Genomic DNA, 19,433 nt, shown 5'->3' on the forward strand with positions numbered 1-19,433 from the left:
ACTTGGCACCACAACTGTCTGTGCTACACTGGATGTTTGAAGGAAACACCCCTGCAACACATCACACCACCAGTGCAACATGGAGGAAATGGGTGGCATTGATTACACAAAGGGCCTGACTAGGGAAATCCAATTGCCCAGGAATCCTAGAAGGGATTATGGACTGGCAAAAGGCAGGAATTTTGAGAAGGCGACTCATACCAAAAATGCATCACCATAAAATGAATTATCAGAAGGTGCAGGAGGCTATGCTGTATTTACTGATGGATCCTGCTGGGGCAGGAAACCATCAGAGAGCTGCAGTGTGGAATCCCACGGACAAGTCACTGAGGCTGCTGAAGCAGAAGGTGAGTCAAGCCAGCTTGTGGAAGTGAAAGCCTCTTAACTAGCCCTGGAGATTGCTGAAGGAGAAAAGTGGCCTGTACTTTATACTGACTCCTGGATGGTGGCTAATGCCCTGTGGGGGTGGCTGCCACAGTGGAAGCACAGCAATTGGCAACACAGGGGAAACTCATCTGGCCTGCTGCATTGTGGCAGAACATCTCTGCAGGGGGAGAAAACATGAGCATTTTCATTCACAATGCCTTCTGGAGCAACCACTATGCATGCTGAAGCCCTGCTTCCTGGAAAGTGGCTGAACGTCACTCACTGATGGGAAGTGAGGATAAACCTACTTTTTTTTTTTTTTTTTTCTTTTCTTTTTTTTTTTCTTTTCTTTTACTAAAGCAAATGCAAGCTTTTGCTTTAGTAAACTGTCATTTTTCATATTATTTTCTCTCCCATGTCTGGCTGGGAAGGGGAGCAATAGAGTAGCTTGGTGGGCACTGGCATTCCATGAAGGTTAACCCAACACTGTGCTTTTTGGCACCCATTGTGGGTTTATGTCTGTGACTGCAGGCTATGGTGTTTTTTTTTTAATTTGGTTCTATATCTCTAAGCTGCTGTAGTTGTGAAGACCATAACATCATGCATGGCTTCATAAAAGCCAGGGAGCAATAACATACTTTGGATAAGTGTGTGCCTCTGTGCATGACATGCAATAAGAAATAAATTTGGGGGTTATTATGTATATAACATTATAGAAAAATAAATATTTGAAAAGGGAAACTAACAAAATTAGGGAGATACCAGGTTGTTGGGTTGTTTTGTTTTGTTTTTTTTAAGAGAAGTAATTTGAAAAGGAATGAAGTTTGCTTTTAGGCAGTAAAAAATTCCTAAATGAATAGAATCAAAGTTATTAGAAGAAAGGAGCCATTCATGCTCATTAAAAGATGTGAGAAATTCACACTGTTCATCACACAGCCATGATTTTGTTTAAACCTTCTTCCTCCGCCCCTCAAAAAGTTCAGTTTCAAAGGGAAATAACTGCAGGAGTTTATTCATTAAAAAAGCATTGACCACCACAGTGAAGTTAATTCCTCTCATCACTTTCATTAGACATCTTTTGAAGCACATATTTAAGTATATGCTTTCTTTTTCCTAAAACTAATACCTATTCTGAAAAGAAAATATTGACTGTCAATGCTATCTCTTCAAAGGAAAAATCAGATTCTCATTTTTCTTTACACAGCAAAGAAAAAAAAAAACCAACCAACCAACCAACCAACCAACCAGCCAACCAAACAAACAAAAAAACACAAAAAAAAAACCAACAAAAAACACCCAACAGAATTTGTCCTTCTAGTTAGCTTCAGGAAGAAATGGGTAGTGATTTGTGAAGGTGCACTCACCCAGAGCTTTGGCCTGGTCAGACTGGAGGACCACATGTGCACGTGAATGAATCACTGAATAGATCTGGAGAAGGATAAAGCAGACCTGAGGTACACCAGTGTTATCCAGCTTTCCATGCTATTTGTGCACTAATATATTTATTGTTAACATGGTTCAGACTGTGGAAAAATGCATAGTTTCTTAATTATTTATGTGTACATGAAGATTAATTACACACCAGCATTTACAAAGTAATGTAGTCAACAAAAGAGGTAGTGTTGGAAGGGACAAAATAAATTTCTTTTTAATTGCTTTCCATCACAGGGGGCTGTCCCAAATAAATTCCATCCCTTTCCAAGATCAGCTGATGTCTATTGCTGTTTGTACTAGTATGTTTTTTTAACCCTCTCAGAGCAGGATATATATACACATTTATAGCGATAGACAGATATGAAAAAGATGACAAGAGCTTATTGACAGATATAAAAAAAACTAACTCAGGTTTACAGAAAATTAAATGCCTAACTTCTGACAGTTGATTAAATAGAATAACCTGCCAGTTAAATTCAGAACAGAATCACCCCTCTGGCTCAGTGCAAAGTTTATGTCAGAATACAGGGAAGATATTGGAAAAGAGGTTATTATTAGAAAATATCTCTCCATTCCACACTCACTCCCCCAAGAAGAAAAATTGTGGGAGCATTCAAAATTTATTAAAACATTTTTGATATTTGCATATTATGCCTGACAAATACAAAGAAGTAGATTTGGTACAAATTTAGTCAGGGTTTTTTTTCTGCTTTTTAGTATTTAGGTGTACACGGTGAATGTTTTAAAGTGTATAACAGTTACATTGCTGTAGTTAGGAGCACAGTAAATCCAAATAATAAGAAAAAAAAAATAAACACATTTAACTACCTGTGACTTCCCTCTAGAAAGCCATTGTGGTAGAGTGAACCTTTCATACATATAGGCAGCTTTGGCTTTTCATGAAAGTGTCTACAGGATAGATGCAGACCTCCTAGATAATGTGAACAATTGAGTTTAACACTGAATGCTCTAAGGAAAAATTATACAAATGTATTTATTTTAGTATGAAATAAGAGTAACTACTTCTGTCTAAAGGAGACTCATCTCTTAGTAAGCCATATTTTGCCAACAAGTCCTTCCATATAAAATCATTAGCAAGTTCACTTGAACTGTATTACTTTATGTTCAGTAAGCAGAGCCTCCATAGAAGAGATAATAGTTCTGATTCAAATTTCTGGAATAGAAGAGGTAAGAATTGAATTCCACCTTGGATGGTAGCCCTCACATTTCTTTCAATTCTCTTTGCTGTGAGAACTACATAATTTGTTCCAGTCAAAAGGGAAATTTATTACAGGGAAATGGAATAAATACCATTGTTCCTAAACAAGAAGCCTCTGCTCAATTTCATTTGAAAGAGCTTTGGGGCTGTACCAATGCCCCTGGAGAAGGAGATAAGATCATTTGATTCTGTTTTGGCATTAGCACAGCTGCCACCCTAGGCAGCCTGCTAAACCTTCTCCAGTGTCACAGCTGCAGAGACCATGGAGAACCCAGGCTCAGGTATATGGTACTGCCTTGTGTGGCAAGGTTTTTATAGCGGTTGGGATGGGACAGAGACTACAGAGGTGTCTTCTGTGACAAGTTTCCTCTATGTCCAACTGAGTCAATGCCAGCCAGCTTCAAGATGGACCTGACACTGGACAAGGCCAAGCCCACCAGCAATGGTGGTGGCACTTCTGGGATAACATACTTAATAAGGAAAAAAAATACCCCAAACAACTTTCACAGCAGCTGCAAGTGGAGACAGGAGCAAGACTTCCCCAGAGGAAGAAGCAAAAGAGACAAGTGACTGCAATCCCCATTCCCATCTTTCATTTGTTCTATATTTTCTTCCTGTCCAGCTGAGGCGTGGGGTCTTCCAATGGCTTTGGTGGGTGCCTGGCATCCAGCCAGGGTCAGACTACCACAGTGAGATAGCAGGGCAAAAGCCTACTTTGAGAGAGTACTCCACCAAAGCAGCACTTTCCTCTTTTCCTGATCATTGTCTTGCTAGTATATGGATTTTCTCAGCACCTCAACAGATTGTCATGGTAGACCTGAGAGGATACAACATAGAAAATGTGATTTAGGAAACAGAAAATGAGAGAAAACAGGTGGTATTTCTAGCATTTCCTTTTCATACCATACGCTAGTCAGGTCACTTAACTTTCAGTTACTGTGGTAGCACTGCAATTTTTATTTAAAAATAAAGCAGAAGATAGAGGCAACCAGAATCCTGAAGGCTAAAATCATACCAAAAACGACAATGAAAACCTAGGAGAAGAAACCACTAGGGAAATTGTATCTTCATGAGGCAAACACCTTGTTTTTCCTACAAACATACATTTAGAGAACTGCTTCTAAGTCAGATATAGGAAGAGGTATGTTCAGTTGTGCAGCAGTTACCAGTGCACTTACAGATAGTTGTTTCTGCCCACTCAGGGACGCCAGATGTCGGGGGCTTACTCCAACATTGAGGTGGTTTCAGGGTCCTTGCTCCCCTGCACAACTCCGAGCCGAGCCGAAGGAAGGGACGGAGTTCTCAGGTTTAGATTTTTCAAGGTTGCATACTTCGTTTATTGTTTCTTATCTTACAATTTTCTCGGAGTCCGACAAGATGTTCGCAGCTGCATGGATTCCTCACGTCTCCCCCCGAGCTGGGCTGTCCTTATCTTTTATACTAATTGCTACGTATTTCTTATTTACTATTTCTTACCAATGTCTATCACTATTACTAAAAAGGTCATCTTTACTTTGACCCAATCCTCACTAACTACTTTGTGCCACGTCAATGCAGCAATGGAGTGAGGGAAGGAGAAGGAGAAGAAGAAGGAGACAACGCCCCAGATTCTCCATCTTGTCCCCATTCACTCCAATGCTAGAAACCTAAGACTACTATTTTCTCATCCTGTAATAAGCTAAACTACATTCTTGTGGCCTGTAAACCTTCTCTCAGTGTAGGAAGTTTTTCCCATGGACTGAGATCAAAGCCAGTGTCTCTCTGAGCTCTGGGCTGGGGTCCCAGACCCCCCTGCCCAGGTCCCTGACCCTCCAGGGCAACCCAAGGAACGCCCTGGACTCCAACAGATAGTTAGCAAGGAACAGAATAATCTGGTCAAACACAAGCTCATCTTTCTCACTTGTTTGGGCGTGGGTTTTTTAAGTAACCACCCACAGATATCAAAATTATTTACTGGCCTTTTCAAAGAAGTACTAAGTCAAATTACAAATGCACACAGAATTAGACTTCCAGAGAAGTGTCAAGAATATTAGGTTTCTACCCATATAAGAAGAAAAAGGAACCTTAAATTTATATTCAAGCAATGCAAAATAGTAACTACAAATAGAAATCAGAGAAAAGCCTATTAGTATAATATCACAGAAAATTCCATAGTGTTTTTTTCTTATTCCCTTCCAAATGAAAGGAACTCTTTTCACCACGATAAGAATATACTTCCATGAAATTGATAAATTCCCTCCTAAGGCAAATTCACAAATATTGTTTTTGCCAGACTCTGACCAGCATACATAAGTCTGTTAATATAACTTTTATCTTGCAAAAAACTAAGGAGTTCGTGCTTGATAGAAAGATATGTGTTCCACAGAAACATCAGCACATGTTCTGTTATGATATGGTTATTTGCAATAACATTCCCATCAGATTGATTTATGCCAGGAAATTGAAGATATTTTTGTCCCATCTTAAGGCACGACCACAGAAGATTTCCAAATTGTCTCTAGGTAACAATCTGAGAAGATCAGTGCTGTAGAAGAAATGCACCATAACAGCTTTCTGTCAGCTCCTAACTCAGAACTTCTGTGCAAACCTTTTTGGTTCAATAAATACATGGCATATAAGAAGTTGATATTTATGAAAAAAAGTGAAAGTCTCGCCTTCAATTTTCACTGAATTTTTCTTTAAAACTAACAGCAGAACTAATATATTCAGCTCAGATGCTACCTGGTAGGGCATTAGGAATCCAGGCAGACAGAGCAACAGTATGCTGAGTGTTCCCTTTACACCTTGTTACAGCTCAGGAATCAAGAATTGACTGGGCTATGAGGACAGGCACCATGATGAGTCCCTGCCTGAACAGCTTGGAATTTAAGGGAAATCTGACAAGGGTTCACACAGCAGTCTTCAAATATGGAGAAACCCACTAAGAGATACCAAATCTGGTCAATTCTTGATTAGACCGTAAAAGAAAGGGATCGTGTTTGAACTTAGGTTAGGTATTAGGGAAATATCTTCAAGGAAGAGATAAAGAAGAGAATAGATTGAACAGATGTATTGTGGAATCTCTGCCTCTGTGAGGTTTGTCTTTGGTAGTTTCTTTGGTGGATTTTTTTGGTTTCTTAAATAAAGGGTAGCTATCTCAGAAAAATACAAAGTTGGTCCTTATTTGGGCAGATGTTCAAATATAAAATATTATTAACTTCCTTGTCTGATTTTCAAATGCTGAAATTTCATCTCTAAATCTACATATGCAGTTACTTTGTCAATGTTGAATATTTGAAATACATAGTAACAGCAAGAGAGCAAGCTCATAGCAAGAGCTTATCAGTGCTTCATTAAATTTTTAGAACTAAAAATTCTAATTAAAAAAAAAGTACTGTAAAAATATTTTTCGCTGTTTAATGGTATTGATTATTCCTCTGGACACTCACGGTATTGTGCAAGTCTATGAAATGGTGGTAATCTCTTTGGAAAAGACCCCAATATGAAGCTCTGTTTCCTTCTTTATGACAAATCTTACAAGGAAGAGAATAGCTGCATTCAACTTAATACAGATATAGAAGATAAATGTAATCTAACTGGTTTTGCCCATCCCTAACAAAGGTCTTTACTTGGGATGTAACCAGAGATGATCTCACTTTAAAAGGGGTTGTCAGATTTCCACAGTCACAGAAATACCCGAGTGAAGTACATCATCAGAATTGCAGGTAACAGAGGATTCACAGCTCAGGAAAGACTAGGACGTACTATTTTTGGAGGTGACAAGAATTTCAGAGCAGAGAACACAATTCAAACAAGAACTGAACATCATCTGCTAGCAACAGACATCGAACAGGAAAGCTTAAAGATTCTTCTTGGCAAGCAGCCAGAAGAATTTCTTAAGCCATTTGTTTCTAAATTCTTAGCTGTGGAATATTCTTTTTTTCTGGATTTTCAAAATACTTTTTGCAAAGATGCAAAGCAAGCAAACTGAAGTAATTTATGTAGCAATTTTTCTGGACCTCAGAAATACATGGAAATAACTCATCCATTGTCCTGCTAGTCTGCATAAGAATTTTGTCTAGCTCTCTCTGTCAGAATCTGACAACACTGCCTTATGCTGTATTTTTTAAAACAGGCTTGGTATGTATTTTCCCTTGTTGTCATCCCATTATCAGCACTAGGAAACATCTATAACTTTTGCTGACTTTATTAGGATCAGTGGATATTTTGTACCAACAGAAATCATCCTGCTCCAAATTTAAATGAAGGATAAACAAGTGAATAGTTATCTCTGGAGATTCATTGATTAAATATCCCTATATTAACCTAACTCAGGGCAAAAGGAAAATCTCTGACATTGGTAAATGTGGCATGTTTTCCTCTTTGTGAGATATGGCTTCACTTCAACAGAAAATTAGATAAATTTAGAATTTTCTATTTTTTTGGCAATGCCCTTTAAATCCTGCTGAGCAAAACCAGTTCTCTGCTTGAATATTTTTAATGGATTTAAGATATCTCAGGCAGACAGTTCTGTTTCACAGGGAGTTTCAGACTGCATCTTTCCAAACAGAAACCAAGACCATGCTGTGAGACAGAAGAAATAAAAAATGTTAGACTCAGCATGCTCTTTCTTTTGGTAATTCAAATAATAGTTTTTTGGGTTTTTTTAAATCCTGTTATCATGTTGGGTAGAAGCTGCAGTAAGTGAAAATAATTTAATACATCACCATCTTAACTGCTATTGTTTCTTACTCAGATTCTGGTGCTTAGCTGTGAAGTAAACTCATACTTGCTGAAAATCATTCAGCAGATTTGCCATGGAGATGGCAAGAAAGTTCTTCAGTGATGTTTGAGGCACTTTTTTAATAAAATTCTTTATTTTACCAAAATTTCTGCAAGATGAAAGTAAAAACCAATATAAGGTTAAAAAGGACACTTGAACTAGACACACAAGTGAATGCAGTGGGAAAACAAAAAGAATATTTATAATTTATGTGTAAAATTTCTGCACATGGAAATAGAATTTATTATGATAGCTATATGATTATATATTTCTGTATCAAAAGAGTAAAATTACTTTTAGTTAATAAAAATGTGTTTAGAAACAGCCTTTCCTTATCTTTTTAAGAATAAAGTGTAAAATGAAAGAGCAAATGTGGTGGTGCAGAACTGTTTTATTAGATTTTTGTAAGAAGTTTATGTTATGGTTCGTTTCACTGTATCCCCAATTCTGTATCCCTTTTGTGTTGTCTGTATAATAAGGTGTTTTGTGTCAATCATCCCATACCTCACATGACATGTAACATCCCCTCTGCCCCAACCCCCCTCTCTGGGGCAGCTTGCCTATCACTCCCGGGGTCCCTCCCAGATTGTGAAATCTCCGTGAGAGAGCTTCAGGTGATAGGCAGCCTGGGGGGAATTCCTTTGGCTCTGGATTTTAGTGGTCTGAAGCTTGGGGGTGGGCACACCTTGTTACCCCCTGAAACCCCTGATTTGTGGTCTTTTTTGTATCCTCCCTGGGACCCTCCCCCGCTTATAGGGGGTGGGAGGGAGGAGCAAACTCTCTCAGCCGCCAGGTTCTCAGCCTGGAAACTCTCTCAGCCGCGGGGTTCTCAGCCTGGAAGCTCCGAGCCGCTCGCCTCGGAGCTTGGAGATCTCTGCTAATAAACATCCTTTAACCTGCTAAGCTGAGAGCCAGCCTTTTCTCTTCTGCTGCTGTTGACTGTCACCTTTGGGTCCAGCTGCCAAGCCGAGAAGCCAAAACGAACTGGAAACTTTGTGTCTGTGTTGACCCGAGCTAGCTGGGGGTTAGCTCCCACCCGGAGCGGGGACACAACCGGACATAATTGGCGCGCCAACGTGGAGCAGACCACGCCGGCAGAAGCAGCTTGGACCACGTGGAGCACGGCTCCACGGTGACAGAGCGTCCAGCGCCCACGCAGGGCCCTCCCGGAGACGAGGCGGACCCTGCGAACGGACTGGGGCTGATTTAGCCCGAGGAACAGTCTCTGGGCGTCACGCACCCCCGTGAAATTGACTTTTAAACAAGGCAATTCCAGGGGAAAGAAGGGGAGCTTCGAGCCCCGACCGGAGTCCTTCTTGCAGCAGAACATCCAGACCCACGCACCCCCAGGCACAGGAACAGGTAAGTATACCCACAAAGGGACATACTTACTGGTTTTAGGGTTCCCCCGAGGGAGGGGGATCTATTGGGGAGGAAAAAATCCTCCAAAAATAGCTGCGCAGCTAAAGGGTTAAACCTCCTGTGATTTTGAGCGAACGGGGTCCGCGGGGGGAGTGCTTTTCATCTGGGTTTGGGTTCAAAAGCAACTTAGTATCGAAAACATGGGCGGAAAGCTCACAATTTCTCAGAAAAGGTTGTATTATAATTATGCGTCAGTAGTTAACGATGCCAAATTGAAAATCTCAAAAGGCGAGTTAAGAAGTTTTGTTCGCTGGGTTCATGTGCATTTTCCCCAAGTCTCTCCGGACAGTCTCTGCAGCCCACATTTCTGTGGCACTGTAGAAAAGGAATTAATTAGGTTGATTCAAACTGGGGACAAAAAGGCTACAAAGTATTTTACTGTAGCAATGAAGTTAAATTCGGCAATTCAATTTCAAAAGGGAATGCCGAAAGAGCCCAACGGAGAAACGTGTTCTCCCCCTCCTCCCCCCACCTCTTTTCCCCGGTCCCCATGTCCCCGGGAAAGCGTTCTCGATGGAGCGGCAGGGGTCCCGCCCGCCCGCTCTGCCTTCGGGGCACCCCAGCCTCCACGCCGGTGCTGGCCCGGTGGAGCCAGGAGGGAGATCTCGGGCAGCACTGGCCATGCTGCATGGGAAAACCCTCCCTCCCCGCTTTTAATCGGGTCCAGGTCCGCGTGGTCCTCTCGGGGTTCCCAAGATGGCGGAGACCGCATGGCGGGGGACTCCCCCGCCCCCTCAGCGCCGCCCACCCCTCCCTACCCCGGTGACGTGGTGCCCGCAGCGCGCGGCCCCGCCCCCTTCCCCGCCCCGCCTTACCCCTGTGACGTCGGGTGCGCGCCGCGTGACCCCGCCCACCCCAGCCCCGCGCCGCGGGGCCCCGCCCCCACCCCACGTGGTACCGGCCCCGACCCGCGCGGCCCCGCCCCCACCCCACGTGGTGCTGGCCCCGACCCGCGCGGCCCCGCCCCCGCCCCACGTGGTGCTGGCCCCGACCCGCGGGGCCCCGCCCCCGCCCCACGTGGTGCTGGCCCCGACCCGCGGGGCCCCGCCCCCGCCCCACGTGGTGCCGGCCCCGACCCGCGCGGCCCCGCCCCCACCCCACGTGGTGCCGGCCCCGACCCGCGCGGCCCCGCCCCCGCCCCGTGTGCCGCGGCCGCGCTGCCCCCCCCAACCCCCTGTGGCTGCGCGTGCGCACTGCGGCACCCCTTCCCCCCCGCCGCCGCCGCGCCGCCGCCCGCCCCGGAGCAGCCCGGTCCCGGTCCCGCCCCGCCGGGGCTCGACCCCGCTCCCCCGGGATCCCCCCCGCCCCCCCACTCCTCAATGATGTCACCCCCCGGGCAAGCCGCGGCCCTTGCAGGGACTCGGTTGCTAGGCAACCAAGTGCCTCAGGGCACAGGAGTCCCAGCGCCCTCAAACCCGGAAGTGCCCGGGCAGGGAACGAGAGCAGAGACAGCTGCCAGCTCCTGCTCCATTCCCACCCTTGCCCCTGTTACCTTCCGCAATGCCCGCGGTGGTAACAACAGGGCAGAGTACCATCCATTTCCCCGAGCCACCATCAAAGAGATCTGCAAAGCTCACAGGATATATGGCCGTGATGGACCATATTTCAGAGGGCTTCTCAGAGCAGATCTCTCTGCAGAGGAGGTAGTGCCTGCTGATTTAAAGTACCTGTTTTCTTGTTTGCTGAACTCAACAGAGTACATCCTATGGGTCACAGCTTGGAAAAGGCTGCTCCAGGAGGCCTTACCAGGGCTCCTCAACCATGTTAACACCAGGGTTGATGCTCAGGGAAACCCTCTCACTCTCGACCACCTGGCTGGGGAGGGGCAGTGGGCAGAAGCCACTGACCAAGTGGTCATTCCTGTCCAGTGCCTCCACGTAGTGAGAGAGACAGCCCTGACTGCATTCTTCAGCATGCAAACACAAGGTCCTGCGATTTCTTATTCGAAAATCAGGCAGGACCAAAGTGAGTCTTTCACAGATTTTGTGGAAAGGCTGTCCCGAGCTATTGAAGCTCAGGTCAAAAATGAAATGGCTCGGGAACACATTTTATCGGAGATTGCGTTTTCAAATGCAAATGATTTATGTCGTGCTGCAATTTTAAGTTTACCCCTACACCCCAAACCAACCTTACCAGACATGCTTCAGGTATGTCACGTAAAGCTGCCTTTTATAAGCTCCTCTACAGGTCTACGGCCCAAACCTCGTCAAGTTGCAGCCATGGAAACTGAAGATTCCCGAAAAACACCGAACACCGGGAAGAAGCATTCTGCGCAAAGCTCCCAGAAGTGTTTTTTGTGCGGGAATTTGGGGCATTGGGTTTCCAAATGCCCCCTCAAGAAAGAAGAAGAGGACCTCAAAAACAAAAAAGGGGGAGGGGAAGGGGAAAAAGGGAGAGGGTTTAAACCCTCACAAAAAAACTGGTGAAAGAGCGCAGGTCCGCCCTGCGTGAGGAAAAAAAATGGGGTGGACCGGGCAGGAGGGGAGGGGAAAGGGAGCCAAGGGAAAAAGAAGGAGAAGCTGCAATGCCCCATTCAGGGTGGCAGCAAACATAACACACTGGAAATGACTTACACAGACCATGACATGGCACAACCAATTTTGACAACCAATTCTAAATATACCCCCTACAGGTTGCAGCTCACGGAGGGTTTGCACCTGAAAGACGACAACTGGAATTTTGTGTCAGTTGACAACAGTGAGCAGGGTACCTGGCCAAGGGTCAAAGGTAAGCTCATCGTTGTGGGAGACTGCAAACACACCCCAAAAGAGATCGAAATTCTTCCAGGAACACTTGATAACAATCCTGGAAAATTCGTTCTCTGGCTACGCTGCACTCACCCACCAACATTCCTACCTAAAGGGCAGACAGTTGCCCAGATCATACCCACCTGGGAACACCTGGAAGAGGACAACATACCAACAGCTTGTCCCGTGCACAACATCACAGAAGTGAAACCCCAGGTGGGATGTGAGTTACAGGTGGGTGATGAGGCCATTAACATCACAGGCCTGCTCCACACGGACATGGACGTGACTGTAATCCCAGCTAAGCACTGGCCGTCACGTTGGGCCTTGGAAAACGTGGCAGGACACGTGCAAAGAATAGGGGGAATGCAATTGGCCAGACAATCAAAGAGTGTGGTGCAAATTAAGGGGCCAAAAGGGCAGTTGGCCAGTTTACGCCCTTTTGTTTTGGATTATAGGGAACCCTTGTTGGGGAGAGACCTGATGGCCCAGTGGGGAGTCACGATTGACATCCCAGACCCCCCACAGGATTTTTGGGCGGCGGTCGCTGAGGAGCGCCCTACCCACAAGCTGAATTGGAAAACAGATGCACCAGTGTGGGTTGAACAGTGGCCACTTTCAAAACAGAAATTGAAGGCGCTCGAAGAGCTCGTGGAGGAGCAGTTAGCTAAGGGTCACATTGTAGAGACCACCAGCCCTTGGAATTCGCCGGTTTTTGTTATCCGGAAGCCGGGGAAGGACAAGTGGAGACTCCTCCAAGATCTCAGACAAATTAATAATGTGATAGAAGACATAGGCTCTCTTCAACCTGGGATGCCTACCCCGACCATGCTCCCACAAAATTGGAAATTGGCTGTTATAGATATAAAAGATTGTTTCTTCCATATTCCCCTACATCCTGACGATGCACCACGTTTTGCATTCTCGGTTCCCACTGTTAACCGAGAGGCCCCGAGGAAACGCTACCATTGGAGGGTTCTTCCCCAAGGGATGAAGGTGTCACCTATCATCTGCCAGTGGTATGTGGCTTCCTTGCTGTCCCCGGTCCGCGTAGCCGCAGAGAAAGCAATCATCCATCATTATATGGATGATGTGCTTGTGTGTGCTCCCACCGATGATGTCTTGTCCCACGCACTTGACCTGACAATTAATGCATTGGTTGTTGCAGGGTTCGAGCTGCAGGAAGACAAGGTTCAAAGGATGCCACCTTGGAGGTACCTGGGGCTGGAAATTGGCAAGCGGACCATTGTGCCGCAAAAATTGGAAATCAAGGCCAAAATTCAGACCCTTGCAGATGTCCATCAGCTGTGTGGGGCATTGAATTGGGTGAGACCCTGGCTGGGCCTCACAACTGAGGACCTAGCCCCTCTTTTCAATTTATTGAAAGGGGGAGAGGAGCTGAGTTCTCCCAGGGAACTAACCCCGGAAGCGAAGGAGGCGCTGGAAAAGGTACAGCATCTCTTGTCCACTCGGCAGGCTCACAGGTGTGATCCAGACCTGCCTTTCAAATTTATAATAATGGGGAAATTGCCACACCTCCATGGAGTCATTTTCCAATGGAGAAATAACATCAAAAAGGACCAGGGCAGAGAGGACCCACTTCTAATCATAGAATGGGTCTTTCTCAGCCATCAAAGGTCCAAGAGAATGACACGTCCACAGGAACTGGTGGCTGAACTGATCCGAAAAGCCAGAGTTCGGATCAGGGAATTGGCAGGGTGTGATTTTGAATGCATTCACATTCCAATTGGATTAAGATCGGGCCAGATTACAAAGGCAATGTTAGAACACCTGCTTCAGGAAAATGAAGCACTGCAGTTTGCTCTAGATTCCTTCACTGGGCAGATCTCAATTCATCGGCCAGCCCACAAAATTTTTAATCAGGATGCCAAATTCACACTGAATTTGAAAGATGTTCGGAGCAGGAAGCCTTTAGAGGCCCTGACAGTTTTCACGGACGCGTCCAGAAAGTCCCACAAGTCAGTTATGACTTGGAAGGACCCTCAGACTCAGCAGTGGGAGGCAGATGTTGCCGAGGTGGAGGGATCACCTCAGGTTGCTGAGTTGGCCGCTGTTGTCAGGGCTTTCGAAAGGTTCCCCGAACCCTTCAATTTAGTAACGGACTCCGCTTATGTAGCGGGGGTGGTATCGAGGGCAGATCAGGCAATACTGCAGGAAGTGTCTAACACCGCACTGTTTGAGCTGCTTTCTAAGCTTGTCAAGCTTGTCTCCCACAGGGAGCAGCCATTCTTTGTGATGCATACAAGATCACACACCGATTTGCCGGGGTTCATAGCTGAGGGGAACAGAAGGGCTGATGCTCTTGCTGCTCCTGCAGCGATGGCCCCATTGCCAAGCATTTTTGAGCAGGCAAAGCTCAGCCATCAGCTTCATCATCAGAACGCGCCTGGCCTTGTTCGCAGGTTTCACATCACCCGGGAACAGGCCAAGGCAATTGTGGCTACGTGTCCCTCATGTAATCAGCATGCACTCCCCACCTTGAGTGCAGGAGTAAACCCCAGAGGTCTGAACAGCTGTGAGCTGTGGCAGACTGACGTGACACATATCCCCCAATTCGGCCGATCTAAATATGTGCACGTGTCTGTGGACACTTTTTCCGGTGCAGTTTTTGCTTCTGCCCATGCAGGGGAGAAGACCTTGGATGCGATTAAACACCTCATCCAGGCTTTCTCCTTCATGGGCATCCCAAAAGAATTAAAAACTGATAATGGCCCAGCGTACCGTTCCAAGGAATTCTGCAGCTTCCTGCAACAATGGGGAGTGGGTCATAAAACCGGCATCCCTCATTCCCCAACAGGCCAAGCTGTAGTGGAGAGGACCCACAGAGAAATCAAAAGGGTCCTTAACCAACAACAACCGGTGTTGAAAACAGAAACACCACAGACCCGATTGGCCAGGGCTCTATTCACTTTGAATTTTTTAAACAGCACATTTGAGTTTTTAAACCCTCCCATTGTTCGTCATTTCGGGGCAAACCCTCAGCTAAACATCAAAGAGAGGCCGCCAGTCATGGTCCGGGACCCTGAGACTGGAAGGACAGAGGGACCTCATGATTTAGTCACGTGGGGCCGTGGGTACGCTTGCGTGTCCACCCCCACGGGGCCGAGATGGTTACCATCAAAATGGGTGAGGCCCTATGTCCCGAAGGTCTCGGGGGAGAAAAAGAAACTGCCACAAGTTACTCAGGCAGCTTTTAGGAGGAAAAGGAGGGAAGATTTTTCCCCGGATGGTTTCGCTTTCCTGAATGACCCCTGCTCGAATGCTGATTGTTTGTTTTAGTTCTTCTAGTCCCGATGGAACCTGTCCAGCGCCAATCCCCTGTGCTGAGGAAGTTTCACCTGCTCCTTGGTTGGGGACTGGGGAATTTCGGGCTGGGTGGGTTCAATTTTGAAATCAGTTTTGTTATTTTTGTTTGTTATTCTGTTAATTTTAATTGGATTTGGTATCATCAAAAAAATGTTAAGTAGATTAATTTCTAGCACCACACATGCCCCCTCTGTGAACCATGTTGCTGTATCATCCGTGCCTGGATGGGAGGAAGACGTGGAACTGGAGGAAGACCCAGAAGACAGAAGACACCCAGAGGATGAACCTCAGATGGAGTGGCCCACTCAGCCAGAGTGGCTCACCGAGAGTTACCCGGACTTCGAATATCATCCTCCTCCGTTCTAGCCCTCCTCCTGTCATTAAAACAAAAAAGGGGGAGATGTGGTGGTGCAGAACTGTTTTATTAGATTTTTGTAAGAAGTTTATGTTATGGTTCGTTTCACTGTATCCCCAATTCTGTATCCCTTTTGTGTTGTCTGTATAATAAGGTGTTTTGTGTCAATCATCCCATACCTCACATGACATGTAACATCCCCTCTGCCCCAACCCCCCTCTCTGGGGCAGCTTGCCTATCACTCCCGGGGTCCCTCCCAGATTGTGAAATCTCCGTGAGAGAGCTTCAGGTGATAGGCAGCCTGGGGGGAATTCCTTTGGCTCTGGATTTTAGTGGTCTGAAGCTTGGGGGTGGGCACACCTTGTTACCCCCCTGAAACCCCTGATTTGTGGTCTTTTTTGTATCCTCCCTGGGACCCTCCCCCGCTTATAGGGGGTGGGAGGGAGGAGCAAACTCTCTCAGCCGCCAGGTTCTCAGCCTGGAAACTCTCTCAGCCGCGGGGTTCTCAGCCTGGAAGCTCCGAGCCGCTCGCCTCGGAGCTTGGAGATCTCTGCTAATAAACATCCTTTAACCTGCTAAGCTGAGAGCCAGCCTTTTCTCTTCTGCTGCTGTTGACTGTCACCTTTGGGTCCAGCTGCCAAGCCGAGAAGCCAAAACGAACTGGAAACTTTGTGTCTGTGTTGACCCGAGCTAGCTGGGGGTTAGCTCCCACCCGGAGCGGGGACACAACCGGACAAGCAAACTATTTTTACATTGAAAACTTGCTCCTCCATGGTTTTGTTAAATACTTTCATCCTACATACAAACCAAAAAAAAAAAAAAAAAAAAATAGATAAAGCTACTCTCACTTTTTGCTAGCCTCCTCAGAAATTAGGATTATGGCAGAAGCTTTTATCATGGTAGTTTAACCCAATGTACACACACAATTCTAAAGTTTATGGTCTTAGTTTTCCTTATTTTAAAATTAATATTGTGTTTTAGCTGATATCTCCATGAACACTTGACACAGTAAGCTTGAAAAATGGAAAATAAGAGTCAGAGAAGAACTGAGTACTTTGTCGCTAAGAAAAGAAACACGAAACACTGTCACAGTTTCACTCTAAGTAGGAACCTGCTTACTTACTTCACATTTGCCTTTTACCTCATGACTCAAATCTACCCACAATGAGCTTTTCAAACACAAATGATTGTGGAAATTAGTTTTAAAGCTTTTGACCACACACACACACACACACACACACACACACACACACACACACACACAAAAGGCTGTGGCAAGTTTTTCAGAGTGACCCTTTCCATACAGCTTTATTTTATTACAAAATTTATTTGAAGTGGAGGGTTTATTTGTTGTTTGGCAGATTTTTTTTCTTTTTTTTTTTTTTTCTTTTTTTTTTAGCATAGTGTTTTACTCCTTTTCTGTTTGTAAATATTTTGCAATGTGAAAGCTGTTCATTATAATCATCATTTGTTACTGAGATAGGAACTAGGGGAATTCTTGTCCTATGCACCCAGTTCTTAATTAAAATACAGGTGTTCTGATTCAACTGTTTGGTGGCGTGTTTTTTACATTTATTTATTTTGACCACAGAATAAAAGCAGCTAAATCCAGCTTCATTAGCTGTAAATCTAAACAGCAATGCCTACCACAGTGATGTCAGAAGACATTCAAATCCTGGTGGGATACCTGGGCTGTTTAGCCATTTACAATCATATAAACTAAAATATAGTGATAACAATCTGCATTTAGGATTCACAAGTTTGCACATAGCATTTTGATTCACTCTAAACTGTGCCAGATGCAACATCAAGTTTCCTGCTGGAATGAAAAGAAAACTGGAAAAGCTCTATGCTGAGCTAAAGCTAAGAAAAAAAAAATCTAGGAAAACAACATGCGTTGTGAGAAAAGATGGGCTGGAGGTGGTAAATGAAGTCTGTATACAAAAAGGCATTATTTTTCTGAACAAGGACAAGTTAGGAAGGAAAAAAAGCTTTCTTGTTTAAAATTGTACTACTAGACTTAGTTTCTACTAACCTATCAGATGTATTTTGAGCAAAGGCTGAAATATTACAAAAAAATACTGTTTAATCCTGACAACATAACTGAGATTTCAAGAACCAGCATCATCCTGATCAATGTATTGCATGGAGGTATTTAAATCTCTATGGAAGGGGAGCCAAGTTGCATGGGGCTGAAATACAAATTTCCCTGGCTATATTTTAAAAAAAGTAAGTTACTAAAAATCAAATTAATAAATTCCACAGAGAAAACTGGAGGCTGAAACTGCACACATACTACACCAGCCAAGAATATGACAGCTAAAAGCATTGTTCTTCACTAATGAGATATTTATCTTCAGTAAAGTAAAAAATATTTGTCACTGCAGTTCCTACAGCCATTTATGAAAGAAAATAGAGAGCCATAAGTACATATACCTTTAAAAATTGGCAGTTTCATGCCCCCCCCAAAAAAACCCCAAAAATATTTCTTAAAACATACTAGCATCTATCCCTAGCTTTAGAATGATAAAAATCCCACTTAACGACTTCCCGCTATGAAGTAGTGCTAAAGGAGAAGTTTTACAAAAATGCCTGCAATAGAAGGTTTATCTATGGAGATATATTACTAAATTTTCAAGTCCCTAAAAGCTTTTGCAGGCACAATCACTGAATGAGGTATTATATTACACTAGAAAAATGCCTTAATCAAGTACCTAGAAAGCATTTCTGAGGAAAAAAAAAGAAAAAAGTCAGCCAAAAACCTTTAAATGAAAACAAAATCTTTGTGTGAACATGTGTACACAACTCCTCTATTCTTCTTCCTAGTCATTTTTGCTGCAGTGTCAGCCAAACGTTCTCTAGATCTCTGCGAACAGTTCACAATATATCATAATTTAACTCTTTTTTCCTACCTGTGCGAATCCCATAGAAATGTATATTTATCAGATGAAATTGTAACATACAAGTGTAAAAAAGCTTGCACAAAGGGAAATACTATATTGTTCAAAGCCTATGCATGTATTGCACTTTGAGTTTTATAAACAAATAAGCCACTTACAGACCTATACATGGCTATCATTCAACTTTTCTGCACTGTTGTACTTGCCACAGAGAGCATACAGAAAGAAAGCAACTATTCAATTTTTGAGTACAGGTGTGAAGAGGCAAGAAACAGAACATAATAAAAACTTTTGAAAGGTCAGACTTGTAGGTGTTACAGCCCTTAGAAAAATATCTGCCTATCCTCAAAAGTAATGCTGGCGTAGAGAGCTGGGTTAGAGAGAAGGAACAGATCAGAAAGAAGACTGATGCAAGTCAGAGGGTAAAAATAACCAGGCTGAAAAGGAGAAGAGAAAGGCAGCTAGAGCTGTTGAAAGAAGGATGAGAAAGACAAAAGCATGAGGGGTAAAACATGTAAGAAGCACTGAAGGCATCCAGGACTGCATGGGTTGCCTGACTGCTACAAGCCTTCAATTCTGAGCTGTATCATCATCTGTTACAAACACGTAACAACTCATTAGCCTATATTCTAAAACCAGATTATTTTTATAGTATAATGAAGTTTCATGGTCTGAAGACCATGAATGATTGGATTGATGCAGGATTATCTGCAGATACAGTAATACAAACTCATGGTTGTGTAACTCAAACTCAAGCAATTTGGAACTGTTTAAGGAATGAACAGTATGTCACTTAAATATGAGTTTTCAGGTTTCTGTATTATTATTATTTCATACAGAAGTTCACAATTATTATCTATTTGTTAATTAAAAAAGCCCCAAAACACTGATAAGTTTAGTA

General features: G+C 44.2%; 1 protein-coding gene across 8 annotated transcripts in view; it reads right to left on the reverse strand.

The window, feature by feature from the left end:
• Window positions 1-19,433, reverse strand: part of SGCZ (sarcoglycan zeta) — a 421,463-nt gene that overhangs the window by 275,369 nt on the left and 126,661 nt on the right. Inside the window, exon 1 of one of the 8 annotated variants that reach the window (XM_058420741.1) lies at window positions 4,198-4,392. The exons of 6 other annotated variants lie outside the window; for them this stretch is intronic. The gene's annotated coding sequence lies outside the window, so the exon portion shown is untranslated. Of the gene's footprint in view, window positions 1-1,730; window positions 1,759-4,197; window positions 4,393-19,433 lie in introns of those variants that run through there. One more of the 8 variants, XM_040065421.2, reaches the window with a different exon arrangement.

The sequence above is a fragment of the Hirundo rustica genome, chromosome 5, assembly GCF_015227805.2.
Source record: "Hirundo rustica isolate bHirRus1 chromosome 5, bHirRus1.pri.v3, whole genome shotgun sequence".
Taxonomy (NCBI): domain Eukaryota; kingdom Metazoa; phylum Chordata; class Aves; order Passeriformes; family Hirundinidae; genus Hirundo; species Hirundo rustica.